General features: G+C 41.4%; 21 non-coding genes across 21 annotated transcripts; all 21 read right to left on the reverse strand.

Moving 5' to 3' along the window:
- Positions 1-240: 240 nt before the first annotated feature.
- Positions 241-313, reverse strand: TRNAV-CAC (transfer RNA valine (anticodon CAC)). The gene has a single exon. It is a non-coding gene; the product is annotated as a tRNA-Val (tRNA).
- Positions 314-1163: 850 nt separating this feature from the next.
- On the reverse strand, positions 1164-1236 carry TRNAK-CUU (transfer RNA lysine (anticodon CUU)). Its single transcript has one exon. It is a non-coding gene; the product is annotated as a tRNA-Lys (tRNA).
- Positions 1237-2126: 890 nt separating this feature from the next.
- TRNAV-CAC (transfer RNA valine (anticodon CAC)) lies at positions 2127-2199 on the reverse strand. The gene has a single exon. It is a non-coding gene; the product is annotated as a tRNA-Val (tRNA).
- Positions 2200-3049: 850 nt separating this feature from the next.
- Positions 3050-3122, reverse strand: TRNAK-CUU (transfer RNA lysine (anticodon CUU)). Its single transcript has one exon. It is a non-coding gene; the product is annotated as a tRNA-Lys (tRNA).
- An 890-nt stretch (positions 3123-4012) lies between these two features.
- Positions 4013-4085, reverse strand: TRNAV-CAC (transfer RNA valine (anticodon CAC)). Its single transcript has one exon. It is a non-coding gene; the product is annotated as a tRNA-Val (tRNA).
- An 850-nt stretch (positions 4086-4935) lies between these two features.
- TRNAM-CAU (transfer RNA methionine (anticodon CAU)) lies at positions 4936-5008 on the reverse strand. Its single transcript has one exon. It is a non-coding gene; the product is annotated as a tRNA-Met (tRNA).
- An 890-nt stretch (positions 5009-5898) lies between these two features.
- Positions 5899-5971, reverse strand: TRNAV-CAC (transfer RNA valine (anticodon CAC)). Its single transcript has one exon. It is a non-coding gene; the product is annotated as a tRNA-Val (tRNA).
- Positions 5972-6821: 850 nt separating this feature from the next.
- Positions 6822-6894, reverse strand: TRNAM-CAU (transfer RNA methionine (anticodon CAU)). Its single transcript has one exon. It is a non-coding gene; the product is annotated as a tRNA-Met (tRNA).
- An 890-nt stretch (positions 6895-7784) lies between these two features.
- Positions 7785-7857, reverse strand: TRNAV-CAC (transfer RNA valine (anticodon CAC)). Its single transcript has one exon. It is a non-coding gene; the product is annotated as a tRNA-Val (tRNA).
- An 850-nt stretch (positions 7858-8707) lies between these two features.
- On the reverse strand, positions 8708-8780 carry TRNAM-CAU (transfer RNA methionine (anticodon CAU)). The gene has a single exon. It is a non-coding gene; the product is annotated as a tRNA-Met (tRNA).
- An 890-nt stretch (positions 8781-9670) lies between these two features.
- TRNAV-CAC (transfer RNA valine (anticodon CAC)) lies at positions 9671-9743 on the reverse strand. Its single transcript has one exon. It is a non-coding gene; the product is annotated as a tRNA-Val (tRNA).
- An 850-nt stretch (positions 9744-10593) lies between these two features.
- TRNAM-CAU (transfer RNA methionine (anticodon CAU)) lies at positions 10594-10666 on the reverse strand. Its single transcript has one exon. It is a non-coding gene; the product is annotated as a tRNA-Met (tRNA).
- Positions 10667-11556: 890 nt separating this feature from the next.
- Positions 11557-11629, reverse strand: TRNAV-CAC (transfer RNA valine (anticodon CAC)). The gene has a single exon. It is a non-coding gene; the product is annotated as a tRNA-Val (tRNA).
- Positions 11630-12479: 850 nt separating this feature from the next.
- Positions 12480-12552, reverse strand: TRNAM-CAU (transfer RNA methionine (anticodon CAU)). The gene has a single exon. It is a non-coding gene; the product is annotated as a tRNA-Met (tRNA).
- An 890-nt stretch (positions 12553-13442) lies between these two features.
- TRNAV-CAC (transfer RNA valine (anticodon CAC)) lies at positions 13443-13515 on the reverse strand. Its single transcript has one exon. It is a non-coding gene; the product is annotated as a tRNA-Val (tRNA).
- An 850-nt stretch (positions 13516-14365) lies between these two features.
- On the reverse strand, positions 14366-14438 carry TRNAM-CAU (transfer RNA methionine (anticodon CAU)). Its single transcript has one exon. It is a non-coding gene; the product is annotated as a tRNA-Met (tRNA).
- Positions 14439-15328: 890 nt separating this feature from the next.
- Positions 15329-15401, reverse strand: TRNAV-CAC (transfer RNA valine (anticodon CAC)). The gene has a single exon. It is a non-coding gene; the product is annotated as a tRNA-Val (tRNA).
- An 850-nt stretch (positions 15402-16251) lies between these two features.
- On the reverse strand, positions 16252-16324 carry TRNAM-CAU (transfer RNA methionine (anticodon CAU)). The gene has a single exon. It is a non-coding gene; the product is annotated as a tRNA-Met (tRNA).
- Positions 16325-17214: 890 nt separating this feature from the next.
- Positions 17215-17287, reverse strand: TRNAV-CAC (transfer RNA valine (anticodon CAC)). The gene has a single exon. It is a non-coding gene; the product is annotated as a tRNA-Val (tRNA).
- Positions 17288-18137: 850 nt separating this feature from the next.
- TRNAM-CAU (transfer RNA methionine (anticodon CAU)) lies at positions 18138-18210 on the reverse strand. The gene has a single exon. It is a non-coding gene; the product is annotated as a tRNA-Met (tRNA).
- Positions 18211-19100: 890 nt separating this feature from the next.
- On the reverse strand, positions 19101-19173 carry TRNAV-CAC (transfer RNA valine (anticodon CAC)). Its single transcript has one exon. It is a non-coding gene; the product is annotated as a tRNA-Val (tRNA).
- Between the last annotated feature and the right edge of the window lie 388 nt (positions 19174-19561).

Genomic DNA, 19561 nt, shown 5'->3' on the forward strand with positions numbered 1-19561 from the left:
CCCTACAGATCCCACTACTCTAGTATCGAACATCCTGCATGCTTATGTTTGTCTTGTTAAAATTCTGTACCAAAAATAACTTGCTACTTACAGGGTTGTATTATTCCTTTCAATACACTAGTTTCCCTAATGAACACTGATGCAATGCCATTAAAACTTCCTGTTGATACAAATAGTATTTACAGGATATTATATCAATTTTACATCTCACATGTCCTATATAAAAGGAGAACTAAGGCCTGTTTCTGCCCAGTTTCGAACTGGGGACCTTTCGCGTGTGAGGCGAACGTGATAACCACTACACTACAGAAACACCAGCTGTGTCCTGTCCTGACCTCTGACACTGTAATAGAGAGTGATCCTTTCTGACATTTAGTGATCTCTATCTGGACTCAACTTGATAAAAAAATGTGATTATTTACACTGACTGTCTGAGGGTGTTATCCTACCCATATCGATGTACCCAGGGTCCCTGTTTCCTAGTCCTTCATTAGGGGTCCATCTTGGATGGGTGGTCTCTTAGTAAAATCAGAATCCAGAGACAGTCCTTTCCCACCTTGTGTCTCATCACACCACATAAGTGTACTATATTTGGGTGTTGGTAAAATTTCCTAAATTATGGAGTGCCGTTCATTTTGTGTGACATTCAGACATTTTTGCATGTGTCTCACAGTGATTAAAGTGGTTTCCTCATGCTGGGAAGAAGGACAGGGAATAGTGTCAGATTTTGTTTTCATCATTTTTTTATCTTTAAATTTGTTTTTTGTTTGATCTAAGTTTTACTTTTTTGCTATTACGTTGGAGACCTTGTATAGTTACAAAATCAATTTTACTTTTGATGTATTGGTGTTAGGGAAGATCTGATCTCAACTAAACCTCCTCTGCACTATAAGTAGATCCCTACATATGAAGGAATACACTACACTCAACTAGGTGTCTCCCATCACTTTATGCTGAAGTGCCCAGACACTTACACATTTTGAACACAGCAATCCTATTGAGCATCAGGTTCAAGTGATTAGGAGGGCAATAGCCATATGAATCAGTTCTTGCCCACTCACTGGAACCTTGGGCTGTCAGTGCAACCTCTAAGTCGTCTCAGAGCAATGTGGCTGGTTTGACAACATAGAAAGAACATAGAGAGGGGTGAGAAAAAGACAGGTTGCCCCATGTGAGGATCGAACTCACGACCTTCAGATTAAGAGACTGATGCGCTACCTACTGCGCTAACAAGGCAGCTACACTGTTTGGAATTAACGCTGAATAATGTTCTTTAATTGTCTCTTCACTAGTAACTAATTTACAAGAATATGCTTTGTAAATTATAGTTATGTTTCGCTGTTGCTCTATGGTTAATTAATAAAATGAACCCCTTCAGGCTACAGGATGTAACTGTAATGTCTTGTTTAATTTTAGGCAGGGAGTTACGGCAAGTCACAGATCCCTGTGTCATGGCCAAGAACAATGATGAGTGGTTCCTGGCAGATAAATCGCTTCCGCACAGCATTCAATATAGAAGCTGGGAAGCAATGCCCCTTTCTATCTCTCCCTGAAACCTCATTGACATCATCCCTGGGACTTGTTCCTGAAAGACATAGAGAGGTTAGGTGCCCGACAGGAGCTATTGCTAAGATATACAGGAGGCGTATGGAAAAGATTGTTGAATCATGAATGAAGGTGGAGAGATAGATGGTGTTGTACATGTAAGCAAGCAGTGTAGTCAAACAATGGGAACAGCCAGTAGAAAACTTGCTTGTATAGGAAGAGGTAAGGCCGTCATCAGAGATCATGGGTCCCAGGACAGATGATTAGAACAGGGCCCCTCCACCTCCCCACAATGTTCCCCCGTTCCCAATGCATGGCTAACTTCACTCTGACACCCTCACCCCTACAGATCCCACTACTCTAGTATCGAACATCCTGCATGCTTATGTTTGTCTTGTTAAAATTCTGTACCAAAAATAACTTGCTACTTACAGGGTTGTATTATTCCTTTCAATACACTAGTTTCCCTAATGAACACTGATGCAATGCCATTAAAACTTCCTGTTGATACAAATAGTATTTACAGGATATTATATCAATTTTACATCTCACATGTCCTATATAAAAGGAGAACTAAGGCCTGTTTCTGCCCAGTTTCGAACTGGGGACCTTTCGCGTGTGAGGCGAACGTGATAACCACTACACTACAGAAACACCAGCTGTGTCCTGTCCTGACCTCTGACACTGTAATAGAGAGTGATCCTTTCTGACATTTAGTGATCTCTATCTGGACTCAACTTGATAAAAAAATGTGATTATTTACACTGACTGTCTGAGGGTGTTATCCTACCCATATCGATGTACCCAGGGTCCCTGTTTCCTAGTCCTTCATTAGGGGTCCATCTTGGATGGGTGGTCTCTTAGTAAAATCAGAATCCAGAGACAGTCCTTTCCCACCTTGTGTCTCATCACACCACATAAGTGTACTATATTTGGGTGTTGGTAAAATTTCCTAAATTATGGAGTGCCGTTCATTTTGTGTGACATTCAGACATTTTTGCATGTGTCTCACAGTGATTAAAGTGGTTTCCTCATGCTGGGAAGAAGGACAGGGAATAGTGTCAGATTTTGTTTTCATCATTTTTTTATCTTTAAATTTGTTTTTTGTTTGATCTAAGTTTTACTTTTTTGCTATTACGTTGGAGACCTTGTATAGTTACAAAATCAATTTTACTTTTGATGTATTGGTGTTAGGGAAGATCTGATCTCAACTAAACCTCCTCTGCACTATAAGTAGATCCCTACATATGAAGGAATACACTACACTCAACTAGGTGTCTCCCATCACTTTATGCTGAAGTGCCCAGACACTTACACATTTTGAACACAGCAATCCTATTGAGCATCAGGTTCAAGTGATTAGGAGGGCAATAGCCATATGAATCAGTTCTTGCCCACTCACTGGAACCTTGGGCTGTCAGTGCAACCTCTAAGTCGTCTCAGAGCAATGTGGCTGGTTTGACAACATAGAAAGAACATAGAGAGGGGTGAGAAAAAGACAGGTTGCCCCATGTGAGGATCGAACTCACGACCTTCAGATTAAGAGACTGACGCGCTACCTACTGCGCTAACAAGGCAGCTACACTGTTTGGAATTAACGCTGAATAATGTTCTTCAATTGTCTCTTCACTAGTAACTAATTTACAAGAAGATGCTTTGTAAATTATAGTTATGTTTCGCTGTTGCTCTATGGTTAATTAATACAATTAACCCCTTCAGGCTACAGGATGTAACTGTAATGTCTTGTTTAATTTTAGGCAGGGAGTTACGGCAAGTCACAGATCCCTGTGTCATGGCCAAGAACAATGATGAGTGGTTCCTGGCAGATAAATCGCTTCCGCACAGCATTCAATATAGAAGCTGGGAAGCAATGCCCCTTTCTATCTCTCCCTGAAACCTCATTGACATCATCCCTGGGACTTGTTCCTGAAAGACATAGAGAGGTTAGGTGCCCGACAGGAGCTATTGCTAAGATATACAGGAGGCGTATGGAAAAGATTGTTGAATCATGAATGAAGGTGGAGAGATAGATGGTGTTGTACATGTAAGCAAGCAGTGTAGTCAAACAATGGGAACAGCCAGTAGAAAACTTGCTTGTATAGGAAGAGGTAAGGCCGTCATCAGAGATCATGGGTCCCAGGACAGATGATTAGAACAGGGGCCCTCCACCTCCCCACAATGTTCCCCCCTTCCCAATGCATGGCTAACTTCACTCTGACACCCTCACCCCTACAGATCCCACTACTCTAGTATCGAACATCCTGCATGCTTATGTTTGTCTTGTTAAAATTCTGTACCAAAAATAACTTGCTACTTACAGGGTTGTATTATTCCTTTCAATACACTAGTTTCCCTAATGAACACTGATGCAATGCCATTAAAACTTCCTGTTGATACAAATAGTATTTACAGGATATTATATCAATTTTACATCTCACATGTCCTATATAAAAGGAGAACTAAGGCCTGTTTCTGCCCAGTTTCGAACTGGGGACCTTTCGCGTGTGAGGCGAACGTGATAACCACTACACTACAGAAACACCAGCTGTGTCCTGTCCTGACCTCTGACACTGTAATAGAGAGTGATCCTTTCTGACATTTAGTGATCTCTATCTGGACTCAACTTGATAAAAAAATGTGATTATTTACACTGACTGTCTGAGGGTGTTATCCTACCCATATCGATGTACCCAGGGTCCCTGTTTCCTAGTCCTTCATTAGGGGTCCATCTTGGATGGGTGGTCTCTTAGTAAAATCAGAATCCAGAGACAGTCCTTTCCCACCTTGTGTCTCATCACACCACATAAGTGTACTATATTTGGGTGTTGGTAAAATTTCCTAAATTATGGAGTGCCGTTCATTTTGTGTGACATTCAGACATTTTTGCATGTGTCTCACAGTGATTAAAGTGGTTTCCTCATGCTGGGAAGAAGGACAGGGAATAGTGTCAGATTTTGTTTTCATCATTTTTTTATCTTTAAATTTGTTTTTTGTTTGATCTAAGTTTTACTTTTTTGCTATTACGTTGGAGACCTTGTATAGTTACAAAATCAATTTTACTTTTGATGTATTGGTGTTAGGGAAGATCTGATCTCAACTAAACCTCCTCTGCACTATAAGTAGATCCCTACATATGAAGGAATACACTACACTCAACTAGGTGTCTCCCATCACTTTATGCTGAAGTGCCCAGACACTTACACATTTTGAACACAGCAATCCTATTGAGCATCAGGTTCAAGTGATTAGGAGGGCAATAGCCATATGAATCAGTTCTTGCCCACTCACTGGAACCTTGGGCTGTCAGTGCAACCTCTAAGTCGTCTCAGAGCAATATGGCTGGTTTGACAACATAGAAAGAACATAGAGAGGGGTGAGAAAAAGACAGGTTGCCCCATGTGAGGATCGAACTCACGACCTTCAGATTATGAGACTGACGCGCTACCTACTGCGCTAACGAGGCAGCTACACTGTTTGGAATTAACGCTGAATAATGTTCTTCAATTGTCTCTTCACTAGTAACTAATTTACAAGAATATGCTTTGTAAATTATAGTTATGTTTCGCTGTTGCTCTATGGTTAATTAATAAAATGAACCCCTTCAGGCTACAGGATGTAACTGTAATGTCTTGTTTAATTTTAGGCAGGGAGTTACGGCAAGTCACAGATCCCTGTGTCATGGCCAAGAACAATGATGAGTGGTTCCTGGCAGATAAATCGCTTCCGCACAGCATTCAATATAGAAGCTGGGAAGCAATGCCCCTTTCTATCTCTCCCTGAAACCTCATTGACATCATCCCTGGGACTTGTTCCTGAAAGACATAGAGAGGTTAGGTGCCCGACAGGAGCTATTGCTAAGATATACAGGAGGCGTATGGAAAAGATTGTTGAATCATGAATGAAGGTGGAGAGATAGATGGTGTTGTACATGTAAGCAAGCAGTGTAGTCAAACAATGGGAACAGCCAGTAGAAAACTTGCTTGTATAGGAAGAGGTAAGGCCGTCATCAGAGATCATGGGTCCCAGGACAGATGATTAGAACAGGGGCCCTCCACCTCCCCACAATGTTCCCCCCTTCCCAATGCATGGCTAACTTCACTCTGACACCCTCACCCCTACAGATCCCACTACTCTAGTATCGAACATCCTGCATGCTTATGTTTGTCTTGTTAAAATTCTGTACCAAAAATAACTTGCTACTTACAGGGTTGTATTATTCCTTTCAATACACTAGTTTCCCTAATGAACACTGATGCAATGCCATTAAAACTTCCTGTTGATACAAATAGTATTTACAGGATATTATATCAATTTTACATCTCACATGTCCTATATAAAAGGAGAACTAAGGCCTGTTTCTGCCCAGTTTCAAACTGGGGACCTTTCGCGTGTGAGGTGAACGTGATAACCACTACACTACAGAAACACCAGCTGTGACCTGTCCTGACCTCTGACACTGTAATAGAGAGTGATCCTTTCTGACATTTAGTGATCTCTATCTGGACTCAACTTGATAAAAAAATGTGATTATTTACACTGACTGTCTGAGGGTGTTATCCTACCCATATCGATGTACCCAGGGTCCCTGTTTCCTAGTCCTTCATTAGGGGTCCATCTTGGATGGGTGGTCTCTTAGTAAAATCAGAATCCAGAGACAGTCCTTTCCCACCTTGTGTCTCATCACACCACATAAGTGTACTATATTTGGGTGTTGGTAAAATTTCCTAAATTATGGAGTGCCGTTCATTTTGTGTGACATTCAGACATTTTTGCATGTGTCTCACAGTGATTAAAGTGGTTTCCTCATGCTGGGAAGAAGGACAGGGAATAGTGTCAGATTTTGTTTTCATCATTTTTTTATCTTTAAATTTGTTTTTTGTTTGATCTAAGTTTTACTTTTTTGCTATTACGTTGGAGACCTTGTATAGTTACAAAATCAATTTTACTTTTGATGTATTGGTGTTAGGGAAGATCTGATCTCAACTAAACCTCCTCTGCACTATAAGTAGATCCCTACATATGAAGGAATACACTACACTCAACTAGGTGTCTCCCATCACTTTATGCTGAAGTGCCCAGACACTTACACATTTTGAACACAGCAATCCTATTGAGCATCAGGTTCAAGTGATTAGGAGGGCAATAGCCATATGAATCAGTTCTTGCCCACTCACTGGAACCTTGGGCTGTCAGTGCAACCTCTAAGTCGTCTCAGAGCAATATGGCTGGTTTGACAACATAGAAAGAACATAGAGAGGGGTGAGAAAAAGACAGGTTGCCCCATGTGAGGATCGAACTCACGACCTTCAGATTATGAGACTGACGCGCTACCTACTGCGCTAACGAGGCAGCTACACTGTTTGGAATTAACGCTGAATAATGTTCTTCAATTGTCTCTTCACTAGTAACTAATTTACAAGAATATGCTTTGTAAATTATAGTTATGTTTCGCTGTTGCTCTATGGTTAATTAATAAAATGAACCCCTTCAGGCTACAGGATGTAACTGTAATGTCTTGTTTAATTTTAGGCAGGGAGTTACGGCAAGTCACAGATCCCTGTGTCATGGCCAAGAACAATGATGAGTGGTTCCTGGCAGATAAATCGCTTCCGCACAGCATTCAATATAGAAGCTGGGAAGCAATGCCCCTTTCTATCTCTCCCTGAAACCTCATTGACATCATCCCTGGGACTTGTTCCTGAAAGACATAGAGAGGTTAGGTGCCCGACAGGAGCTATTGCTAAGATATACAGGAGGCGTATGGAAAAGATTGTTGAATCATGAATGAAGGTGGAGAGATAGATGGTGTTGTACATGTAAGCAAGCAGTGTAGTCAAACAATGGGAACAGCCAGTAGAAAACTTGCTTGTATAGGAAGAGGTAAGGCCGTCATCAGAGATCATGGGTCCCAGGACAGATGATTAGAACAGGGGCCCTCCACCTCCCCACAATGTTCCCCCCTTCCCAATGCATGGCTAACTTCACTCTGACACCCTCACCCCTACAGATCCCACTACTCTAGTATCGAACATCCTGCATGCTTATGTTTGTCTTGTTAAAATTCTGTACCAAAAATAACTTGCTACTTACAGGGTTGTATTATTCCTTTCAATACACTAGTTTCCCTAATGAACACTGATGCAATGCCATTAAAACTTCCTGTTGATACAAATAGTATTTACAGGATATTATATCAATTTTACATCTCACATGTCCTATATAAAAGGAGAACTAAGGCCTGTTTCTGCCCAGTTTCAAACTGGGGACCTTTCGCGTGTGAAGTGAACGTGATAACCACTACACTACAGAAACACCAGCTGTGACCTGTCCTGACCTCTGACACTGTAATAGAGAGTGATCCTTTCTGACATTTAGTGATCTCTATCTGGACTCAACTTGATAAAAAAATGTGATTATTTACACTGACTGTCTGAGGGTGTTATCCTACCCATATCGATGTACCCAGGGTCCCTGTTTCCTAGTCCTTCATTAGGGGTCCATCTTGGATGGGTGGTCTCTTAGTAAAATCAGAATCCAGAGACAGTCCTTTCCCACCTTGTGTCTCATCACACCACATAAGTGTACTATATTTGGGTGTTGGTAAAATTTCCTAAATTATGGAGTGCCGTTCATTTTGTGTGACATTCAGACATTTTTGCATGTGTCTCACAGTGATTAAAGTGGTTTCCTCATGCTGGGAAGAAGGACAGGGAATAGTGTCAGATTTTGTTTTCATCATTTTTTTATCTTTAAATTTGTTTTTTGTTTGATCTAAGTTTTACTTTTTTGCTATTACGTTGGAGACCTTGTATAGTTACAAAATCAATTTTACTTTTGATGTATTGGTGTTAGGGAAGATCTGATCTCAACTAAACCTCCTCTGCACTATAAGTAGATCCCTACATATGAAGGAATACACTACACTCAACTAGGTGTCTCCCATCACTTTATGCTGAAGTGCCCAGACACTTACACATTTTGAACACAGCAATCCTATTGAGCATCAGGTTCAAGTGATTAGGAGGGCAATAGCCATATGAATCAGTTCTTGCCCACTCACTGGAACCTTGGGCTGTCAGTGCAACCTCTAAGTCGTCTCAGAGCAATATGGCTGGTTTGACAACATAGAAGGAACATAGAGAGGGGTGAGAAAAAGACAGGTTGCCCCATGTGAGGATCGAACTCACGACCTTCAGATTATGAGACTGACGCGCTACCTACTGCGCTAACGAGGCAGCTACACTGCTTGGAATTAACGCTGAATAATGTTCTTCAATTGTCTCTTCACTAGTAACTAATTTACAAGAATATGCTTTGTAAATTATAGTTATGTTTCGCTGTTGCTCTATGGTTAATTAATAAAATGAACCCCTTCAGGCTACAGGATGTAACTGTAATGTCTTGTTTAATTTTAGGCAGGGAGTTACGGCAAGTCACAGATCCCTGTGTCATGGCCAAGAACAATGATGAGTGGTTCCTGGCAGATAAATCGCTTCCGCACAGCATTCAATATAGAAGCTGGGAAGCAATGCCCCTTTCTATCTCTCCCTGAAACCTCATTGACATCATCCCTGGGACTTGTTCCTGAAAGACATAGAGAGGTTAGGTGCCCGACAGGAGCTATTGCTAAGATATACAGGAGGCGTATGGAAAAGATTGTTGAATCATGAATGAAGGTGGAGAGATAGATGGTGTTGTACATGTAAGCAAGCAGTGTAGTCAAACAATGGGAACAGCCAGTAGAAAACTTGCTTGTATAGGAAGAGGTAAGGCCGTCATCAGAGATCATGGGTCCCAGGACAGATGATTAGAACAGGGGCCCTCCACCTCCCCACAATGTTCCCCCCTTCCCAATGCATGGCTAACTTCACTCTGACACCCTCACCCCTACAGATCCCACTACTCTAGTATCGAACATCCTGCATGCTTATGTTTGTCTTGTTAAAATTCTGTACCAAAAATAACTTGCTACTTACAGGGTTGTATTATTCCTTTCAATACACTAGTTTCCCTAATGAACACTGATGCAATGCCATTAAAACTTCCTGTTGATACAAATAGTATTTACAGGATATTATATCAATTTTACATCTCACATGTCCTATATAAAAGGAGAACTAAGGCCTGTTTCTGCCCAGTTTCGAACTGGGGACCTTTCGCGTGTGAGGCGAATGTGATAACCACTACACTACAGAAACACCAGCTGTGTCCTGTCCTGACCTCTGACACTGTAATAGAGAGTGATCCTTTCTGACATTTAGTGATCTCTATCTGGACTCAACTTGATAAAAAAATGTGATTATTTACACTGACTGTCTGAGGGTGTTATCCTACCCATATCGATGTACCCAAGGTCCCTGTTTCCTAGTCCTTCATTAGGGGTCCATCTTGGATGGGTGGTCTCTTAGTAAAATCAGAATCCAGAGACAGTCCTTTCCCACCTTGTGTCTCATCACACCACATAAGTGTACTATATTTGGGTGTTGGTAAAATTTCCTAAATTATGGAGTGCCGTTCATTTTGTGTGACATTCAGACATTTTTGCATGTGTCTCACAGTGATTAAAGTGGTTTCCTCATGCTGGGAAGAAGGACAGGGAATAGTGTCAGATTTTGTTTTCATCATTTTTTTATCTTTAAATTTGTTTTTTGTTTGATCTAAGTTTTACTTTTTTGCTATTACGTTGGAGACCTTGTATAGTTACAAAATCAATTTTACTTTTGATGTATTGGTGTTAGGGAAGATCTGATCTCAACTAAACCTCCTCTGCACTATAAGTAGATCCCTACATATGAAGGAATACACTACACTCAACTAGGTGTCTCCCATCACTTTATGCTGAAGTGCCCAGACACTTACACATTTTGAACACAGCAATCCTATTGAGCATCAGGTTCAAGTGATTAGGAGGGCAATAGCCATATGAATCAGTTCTTGCCCACTCACTGGAACCTTGGGCTGTCAGTGCAACCTCTAAGTCGTCTCAGAGCAATATGGCTGGTTTGACAACATAGAAGGAACATAGAGAGGGGTGAGAAAAAGACAGGTTGCCCCATGTGAGGATCGAACTCACGACCTTCAGATTATGAGACTGACGCGCTACCTACTGCGCTAACGAGGCAGCTACACTGCTTGGAATTAACGCTGAATAATGTTCTTCAATTGTCTCTTCACTAGTAACTAATTTACAAGAATATGCTTTGTAAATTATAGTTATGTTTCGCTGTTGCTCTATGGTTAATTAATAAAATGAACCCCTTCAGGCTACAGGATGTAACTGTAATGTCTTGTTTAATTTTAGGCAGGGAGTTACGGCAAGTCACAGATCCCTGTGTCATGGCCAAGAACAATGATGAGTGGTTCCTGGCAGATAAATCGCTTCCGCACAGCATTCAATATAGAAGCTGGGAAGCAATGCCCCTTTCTATCTCTCCCTGAAACCTCATTGACATCATCCCTGGGACTTGTTCCTGAAAGACATAGAGAGGTTAGGTGCCCGACAGGAGCTATTGCTAAGATATACAGGAGGCGTATGGAAAAGATTGTTGAATCATGAATGAAGGTGGAGAGATAGATGGTGTTGTACATGTAAGCAAGCAGTGTAGTCAAACAATGGGAACAGCCAGTAGAAAACTTGCTTGTATAGGAAGAGGTAAGGCCGTCATCAGAGATCATGGGTCCCAGGACAGATGATTAGAACAGGGGCCCTCCACCTCCCCACAATGTTCCCCCCTTCCCAATGCATGGCTAACTTCACTCTGACACCCTCACCCCTACAGATCCCACTACTCTAGTATCGAACATCCTGCATGCTTATGTTTGTCTTGTTAAAATTCTGTACCAAAAATAACTTGCTACTTACAGGGTTGTATTATTCCTTTCAATACACTAGTTTCCCTAATGAACACTGATGCAATGCCATTAAAACTTCCTGTTGATACAAATAGTATTTACAGGATATTATATCAATTTTACATCTCACATGTCCTATATAAAAGGAGAACTAAGGCCTGTTTCTGCCCAGTTTCGAACTGGGGACCTTTCGCGTGTGAGGCGAATGTGATAACCACTACACTACAGAAACACCAGCTGTGTCCTGTCCTGACCTCTGACACTGTAATAGAGAGTGATCCTTTCTGACATTTAGTGATCTCTATCTGGACTCAACTTGATAAAAAAATGTGATTATTTACACTGACTGTCTGAGGGTGTTATCCTACCCATATCGATGTACCCAAGGTCCCTGTTTCCTAGTCCTTCATTAGGGGTCCATCTTGGATGGGTGGTCTCTTAGTAAAATCAGAATCCAGAGACAGTCCTTTCCCACCTTGTGTCTCATCACACCACATAAGTGTACTATATTTGGGTGTTGGTAAAATTTCCTAAATTATGGAGTGCCGTTCATTTTGTGTGACATTCAGACATTTTTGCATGTGTCTCACAGTGATTAAAGTGGTTTCCTCATGCTGGGAAGAAGGACAGGGAATAGTGTCAGATTTTGTTTTCATCATTTTTTTATCTTTAAATTTGTTTTTTGTTTGATCTAAGTTTTACTTTTTTGCTATTACGTTGGAGACCTTGTATAGTTACAAAATCAATTTTACTTTTGATGTATTGGTGTTAGGGAAGATCTGATCTCAACTAAACCTCCTCTGCACTATAAGTAGATCCCTACATATGAAGGAATACACTACACTCAACTAGGTGTCTCCCATCACTTTATGCTGAAGTGCCCAGACACTTACACATTTTGAACACAGCAATCCTATTGAGCATCAGGTTCAAGTGATTAGGAGGGCAATAGCCATATGAATCAGTTCTTGCCCACTCACTGGAACCTTGGGCTGTCAGTGCAACCTCTAAGTCGTCTCAGAGCAATATGGCTGGTTTGACAACATAGAAAGAACATAGAGAGGGGTGAGAAAAAGACAGGTTGCCCCATGTGAGGATCGAACTCACGACCTTCAGATTATGAGACTGACGCGCTACCTACTGCGCTAACGAGGCAGCTACACTGCTTGGAATTAACGCTGAATAATGTTCTTCAATTGTCTCTTCACTAGTAACTAATTTACAAGAATATGCTTTGTAAATTATAGTTATGTTTCGCTGTTGCTCTATGGTTAATTAATAAAATGAACCCCTTCAGGCTACAGGATGTAACTGTAATGTCTTGTTTAATTTTAGGCAGGGAGTTACGGCAAGTCACAGATCCCTGTGTCATGGCCAAGAACAATGATGAGTGGTTCCTGGCAGATAAATCGCTTCCGCACAGCATTCAATATAGAAGCTGGGAAGCAATGCCCCTTTCTATCTCTCCCTGAAACCTCATTGACATCATCCCTGGGACTTGTTCCTGAAAGACATAGAGAGGTTAGGTGCCCGACAGGAGCTATTGCTAAGATATACAGGAGGCGTATGGAAAAGATTGTTGAATCATGAATGAAGGTGGAGAGATAGATGGTGTTGTACATGTAAGCAAGCAGTGTAGTAAAACAATGGGAACAGCCAGTAGAAAACTTGCTTGTATAGGAAGAGGTAAGGCCGTCATCAGAGATCATGGGTCCCAGGACAGATGATTAGAACAGGGCCCCTCCACCTCCCCACAATGTTCCCCCGTTCCCAATGCATGGCTAACTTCACTCTGACACCCTCACCCCTACAGATCCCACTACTCTAGTATCGAACATCCTGCATGCTTATGTTTGTCTTGTTAAAATTCTGTACCAAAAATAACTTGCCACTTACAGGGTTGTATTATTCCTTACAATACACTAGTTTCCCTAATGAACACTGATGCAATGCCATTAAAACTTCCTGTTGATACAAATAGTATTTACAGGATATTATATCAATTTTACATCTCACATGTCCTATATAAAAGGAGAACTCAGGCCTGTTTCTGCCCAGTTTCGAACTGGGGACCTTTCGCGTGTGAGGCGAACGTGATAACCACTACACTACAGAAACACCAGCTGTGTCCTGTCCTGACCTCTGACACTGTAATAGAGAGTGATCCTTTCTGACATTTAGTGATCTCTATCTGGACTCAACTTGATAAAAAAATGTGATTATTTACACTGACTGTCTGAGGGTGTTATCCTACCCATATCGATGTACCCAGGGTCCCTGTTTCCTAGTCCTTCATTAGGGGTCCATCTTGGATGGGTGGTCTCTTAGTAAAATCAGAATCCAGAGACAGTCCTTTCCCACCTTGTGGCTCATCACACCACATAAGTGTACTATATTTGGGTGTTGGTAAAATTTCCTAAATTATGGAGTGTCGTTCATTTTGTGTGACATTCAGACATTTTTGCATGTGTCTCACAGTGATTAAAGTGGTTTCCTCATGCTGGGAAGAAGGACAGGGAATAGTGTCAGATTTTGTTTTCATCATTTTTTTATCTTTAAATTTGTTTTTTGTTTGATCTAAGTTTTACTTTTTTGCTATTACGTTGGAGACCTTGTATAGTTACAAGATCAATTTTACTTTTGATGTATTGGTGTTAGGGAAGATCTGATCTCAACTAAACCTCCTCTGCACTATAAGTAGATCCCTACATATGAAGGAATACACTACACTCAACTAGGTGTCTCCCATCACTTTATGCTGAAGTGCCCAGACACTTACACATTTTGAACACAGCAATCCTATTGAGCATCAGGTTCAAGTGATTAGGAGGGCAATAGCCATATGAATCAGTTCTTGCCCACTCACTGGAACCTTGGGCTGTCAGTGCAACCTCTAAGTCGTCTCAGAGCAATATGGCTGGTTTGACAACATAGAAAGAACATAGAGAGGGGTGAGAAAAAGACAGGTTGCCCCATGTGAGGATCGAACTCACGACCTTCAGATTATGAGACTGACGCGCTACCTACTGCGCTAACGAGGCAGCTACACTGTTTGGAATTAACGCTGAATAATGTTCTTCAATTGTCTCTTCACTAGTAACTAATTTACAAGAATATGCTTTGTAAATTATAGTTATGTTTCGCTGTTGCTCTATGGTTAATTAATACAATTAACCCCTTCAGGCTACAGGATGTAACTGTAATGTCTTGTTTAATTTTAGGCAGGGAGTTACGGCAAGTCACAGATCCCTGTGTCATGGCCAAGAACAATGATGAGTGGTTCCTGGCAGATAAATCGCTTCCGCACAGCATTCAATATAGAAGCTGGGAAGCAATGCCCCTTTCTATCTCTCCCTGAAACCTCATTGACATCATCCCTGGGACTTGTTCCTGAAAGACATAGAGAGGTTAGGTGCCCGACAGGAGCTATTGCTAAGATATACAGGAGGCGTATGGAAAAGATTGTTGAATCATGAATGAAGGTGGAGAGATAGATGGTGTTGTACATGTAAGCAAGCAGTGTAGTCAAACAATGGGAACAGCCAGTAGAAAACTTGCTTGTATAGGAAGAGGTAAGGCCGTCATCAGAGATCATGGGTCCCAGGACAGATGATTAGAACAGGGCCCCTCCACCTCCCCACAATGTTCCCCCCTTCCCAATGCATGGCTAACTTCACTCTGACACCCTCACCCCTACAGATCCCACTACTCTAGTATCGAACATCCTGCATGCTTATGTTTGTCTTGTTAAAATTCTGTACCAAAAATAACTTGCCACTTACAGGGTTGTATTATTCCTTTCAATACACTAGTTTCCCTAATGAACACTGATGCAATGCCATTAAAACTTCCTGTTGATACAAATAGTATTTACAGGATATTATATCAATTTTACATCTCACATGTCCTATATAAAAGGAGAACTCAGGCCTGTTTCTGCCCAGTTTCGAACTGGGGACCTTTCGCGTGTGAGGCGAACGTGATAACCACTACACTACAGAAACACCAGCTGTGTCCTGTCCTGACCTCTGACACTGTAATAGAGAGTGATCCTTTCTGACATTTAGTGATCTCTATCTGGACTCAACTTGATAAAAAAATGTGATTATTTACACTGACTGTCTGAGGGTGTTATCCTACCCATATCGATGTACCCAGGGTCCCTGTTTCCTAGTCCTCCATTAGGGGTCCATCTTGGATGGGTGGTCTCTTAGTAAAATCAGAATCCAGAGACAGTCCTTTCCCACCTTGTGTCTCATCACACCACATAAGTGTACTATATTTGGGTGTTGGTAAAATTTCCTAAATTATGGAGTGCCGTTCATTTTGTGTGACATTCAGACATTTTTGCATGTGTCTCACAGTGATTAAAGTGGTTTCCTCATGCTGGGAAGAAGGACAGGGAATAGTGTCAGATTTTGTTTTCATCATTTTTTTATCTTTAAATTTGTTTTTTGTTTGATCTAAGTTTTACTTTTTTGCTATTACGTTGGAGACCTTGTATAGTTACAAGATCAATTTTACTTTTGATGTATTGGTGTTAGGGAAGATCTGATCTCAACTAAACCTCCTCTGCACTATAAGTAGATCCCTACATATGAAGGAATACACTACACTCAACTAGGTGTCTCCCATCACTTTATGCTGAAGTGCCCAGACACTTACACATTTTGAACACAGCAATCCTATTGAGCATCAGGTTCAAGTGATTAGGAGGGCAATAGCCATATGAATCAGTTCTTGCCCACTCACTGGAACCTTGGGCTGTCAGTGCAACCTCTAAGTCGTCTCAGAGCAATATGGCTGGTTTGACAACATAGAAAGAACATAGAGAGGGGTGAGAAAAAGACAGGTTGCCCCATGTGAGGATCGAACTCACGACCTTCAGATTATGAGACTGACGCGCTACCTACTGCGCTAACGAGGCAGCTACACTGTTTGGAATTAACGCTGAATAATGTTCTTCAATTGTCTCTTCACTAGTAACTAATTTACAAGAATATGCTTTGTAAATTATAGTTATGTTTCGCTGTTGCTCTATGGTTAATTAATAAAATGAACCCCTTCAGGCTACAGGATGTAACTGTAATGTCTTGTTTAATTTTAGGCAGGGAGTTACGGCAAGTCACAGATCCCTGTGTCATGGCCAAGAACAATGATGAGTGGTTCCTGGCAGATAAATCGCTTCCGCACAGCATTCAATATAGAAGCTGGGAAGCAATGCCCCTTTCTATCTCTCCCTGAAACCTCATTGACATCATCCCTGGGACTTGTTCCTGAAAGACATAGAGAGGTTAGGTGCCCGACAGGAGCTATTGCTAAGATATACAGGAGGCGTATGGAAAAGATTGTTGAATCATGAATGAAGGTGGAGAGATAGATGGTGTTGTACATGTAAGCAAGCAGTGTAGTCAAACAATGGGAACAGCCAGTAGAAAACTTGCTTGTATAGGAAGAGGTAAGGCCGTCATCAGAGATCATGGGTCCCAGGACAGATGATTAGAACAGGGGCCCTCCACCTCCCCACAATGTTCCCCCCTTCCCAATGCATGGCTAACTTCACTCTGACACCCTCACCCCTACAGATCCCACTACTCTAGTATCGAACATCCTGCATGCTTATGTTTGTCTTGTTAAAATTCTGTACCAAAAATAACTTGCTACTTACAGGGTTGTATTATTCCTTTCAATACACTAGTTTCCCTAATGAACACTGATGCAATGCCATTAAAACTTCCTGTTGATACAAATAGTATTTACAGGATATTATATCAATTTTACATCTCACATGTCCTATATAAAAGGAGAACTAAGGCCTGTTTTTGCCCAGTTTCGAACTGGGGACCTTTCGCGTGTGAGGCGAATGTGATAACCACTACACTACAGAAACACCAGCTGTGACCTGTCCTGACCTCTGACACTGTAATAGAGAGTGATCCTTTCTGACATTTAGTGATCTCTATCTGGACTCAACTTGATAAAAAAATGTGATTATTTACACTGACTGTCTGAGGGTGTTATCCTACCCATATCGATGTACCCAGGGTCCCTGTTTCCTAGTCCTTCATTAGGGGTCCATCTTGGATGGGTGGTCTCTTAGTAAAATCAGAATCCAGAGACAGTCCTTTCCCACCTTGTGTCTCATCACACCACATAAGTGTACTATATTTGGGTGTTGGTAAAATTTCCTAAATTATGGAGTGCCGTTCATTTTGTGTGACATTCAGACATTTTTGCATGTGTCTCACAGTGATTAAAGTGGTTTCCTCATGCTGGGAAGAAGGACAGGGAATAGTGTCAGATTTTGTTTTCATCATTTTTTTATCTTTAAATTTGTTTTTTGTTTGATCTAAGTTTTACTTTTTTGCTATTACGTTGGAGACCTTGTATAGTTACAAGATCAATTTTACTTTTGATGTATTGGTGTTAGGGAAGATCTGATCTCAACTAAACCTCCTCTGCACTATAAGTAGATCCCTACATATGAAGGAATACACTAAACTCAACTAGGTGTCTCCCATCACTTTATGCTGAAGTGCCCAGACACTTACACATTTTGAACACAGCAATCCTATTGAGCATCAGGTTCAAGTGATTAGGAGGGCAATAGCCATATGAATCAGTTCTTGCCCACTCACTGGAACCTTGGGCTGTCAGTGCAACCTCTAAGTCGTCTCAGAGCAATATGGCTGGTTTGACAACATAGAAAGAACATAGAGAGGGGTGAGAAAAAGACAGGTTGCCCCATGTGAGGATCGAACCCATGACCTTCAGATTATGAGACTGACGCGCTACCTACTGCGCTAACGAGGCAGCTACACTGTTTGGAATTAACGCTGAATAATGTTCTTCAATTGTCTCTTCACTAGTAACTAATTTACAAGAATATGCTTTGTAAATTATAGTTATGTTTCGCTGTTGCTCTATGGTTAATTAATAAAATGAACCCCTTCAGGCTACAGGATGTAACTGTAATGTCTTGTTTAATTTTAGGCAGGGAGTTACGGCAAGTCACAGATCCCTGTGTCATGGCCAAGAACAATGATGAGTGGTTCCTGGCAGATAAATCGCTTCCGCACAGCATTCAATATAGAAGCTGGGAAACAATGCCCCTTTCTATCTCTCCCTGAAACCTCATTGACATCATCCCTGGGACTTGTTCCTGAAAGACATAGAGAGGTTAGGTGCCCGACAGGAGCTATTGCTAAGATATACAGGAGGCGTATGGAAAAGATTGTTGAATCATGAATGAAGGTGGAGAGATAGATGGTGTTGTACATGTAAGCAAGCAGTGTAGTCAAACAATGGGAACAGCCAGTAGAAAACTTGCTTGTATAGGAAGAGGTAAGGCCGTCATCAGAGATCATGGGTCCCAGGACAGATGATTAGAACAGGGCCCCTCCACCTCCCCACAATGTTCCCCCGTTCCCAATGCATGGCTAACTTCACTCTGACACCCTCACCCCTACAGATCCCACTACTCTAGTATCGAACATCCTGCATGCTTATGTTTGTCTTGTTAAAATTCTGTACCAAAAATAACTTGCTACTTACAGGGTTGTATTATTCCTTTCAATACACTAGTTTCCCTAATGAACACTGATGCAATGCCATTAAAACTTCCTGTTGATACAAATAGTATTTACAGGATATTATATCAATTTTACATCTCACATGTCCTATATAAAAGGAGAACTAAGGCCTGTTTCTGCCCAGTTTCGAACTGGGGACCTTTCGCGTGTGAGGTGAACGTGATAACCACTACACTACAGAAACACCAGCTGTGACCTGTCCTGACCTCTGACACTGTAATAGAGAGTGATCCTTTCTGACATTTAGTGATCTCTATCTGGACTCAACTTGATAAAAAAATGTGATTATTTACACTGACTGTCTGAGGGTGTTATCCTACCCATATCGATGTACCCAGGGTCCCTGTTTCCTAGTCCTTCATTAGGGGTCCATCTTGGATGGGTGGTCTCTTAGTAAAATCAGAATCCAGAGACAGTCCTTTCCCACCTTGTGTCTCCTCACACCACATAAGTGTACTATATTTGGGTGTTGGTAAAATTTCCTAAATTATGGAGTGCCGTTCATTTTGTGTGACATTCAGACATTTTTGCATGTGTCTCACAGTGATTAAAGTGGTTTCCTCATGCTGGGA

The sequence above is a fragment of the Mixophyes fleayi genome (genome assembly GCF_038048845.1).
Source record: "Mixophyes fleayi isolate aMixFle1 chromosome 4 unlocalized genomic scaffold, aMixFle1.hap1 SUPER_4_unloc_1, whole genome shotgun sequence".
In the NCBI taxonomy this organism is placed as follows: domain Eukaryota; kingdom Metazoa; phylum Chordata; class Amphibia; order Anura; family Limnodynastidae; genus Mixophyes; species Mixophyes fleayi.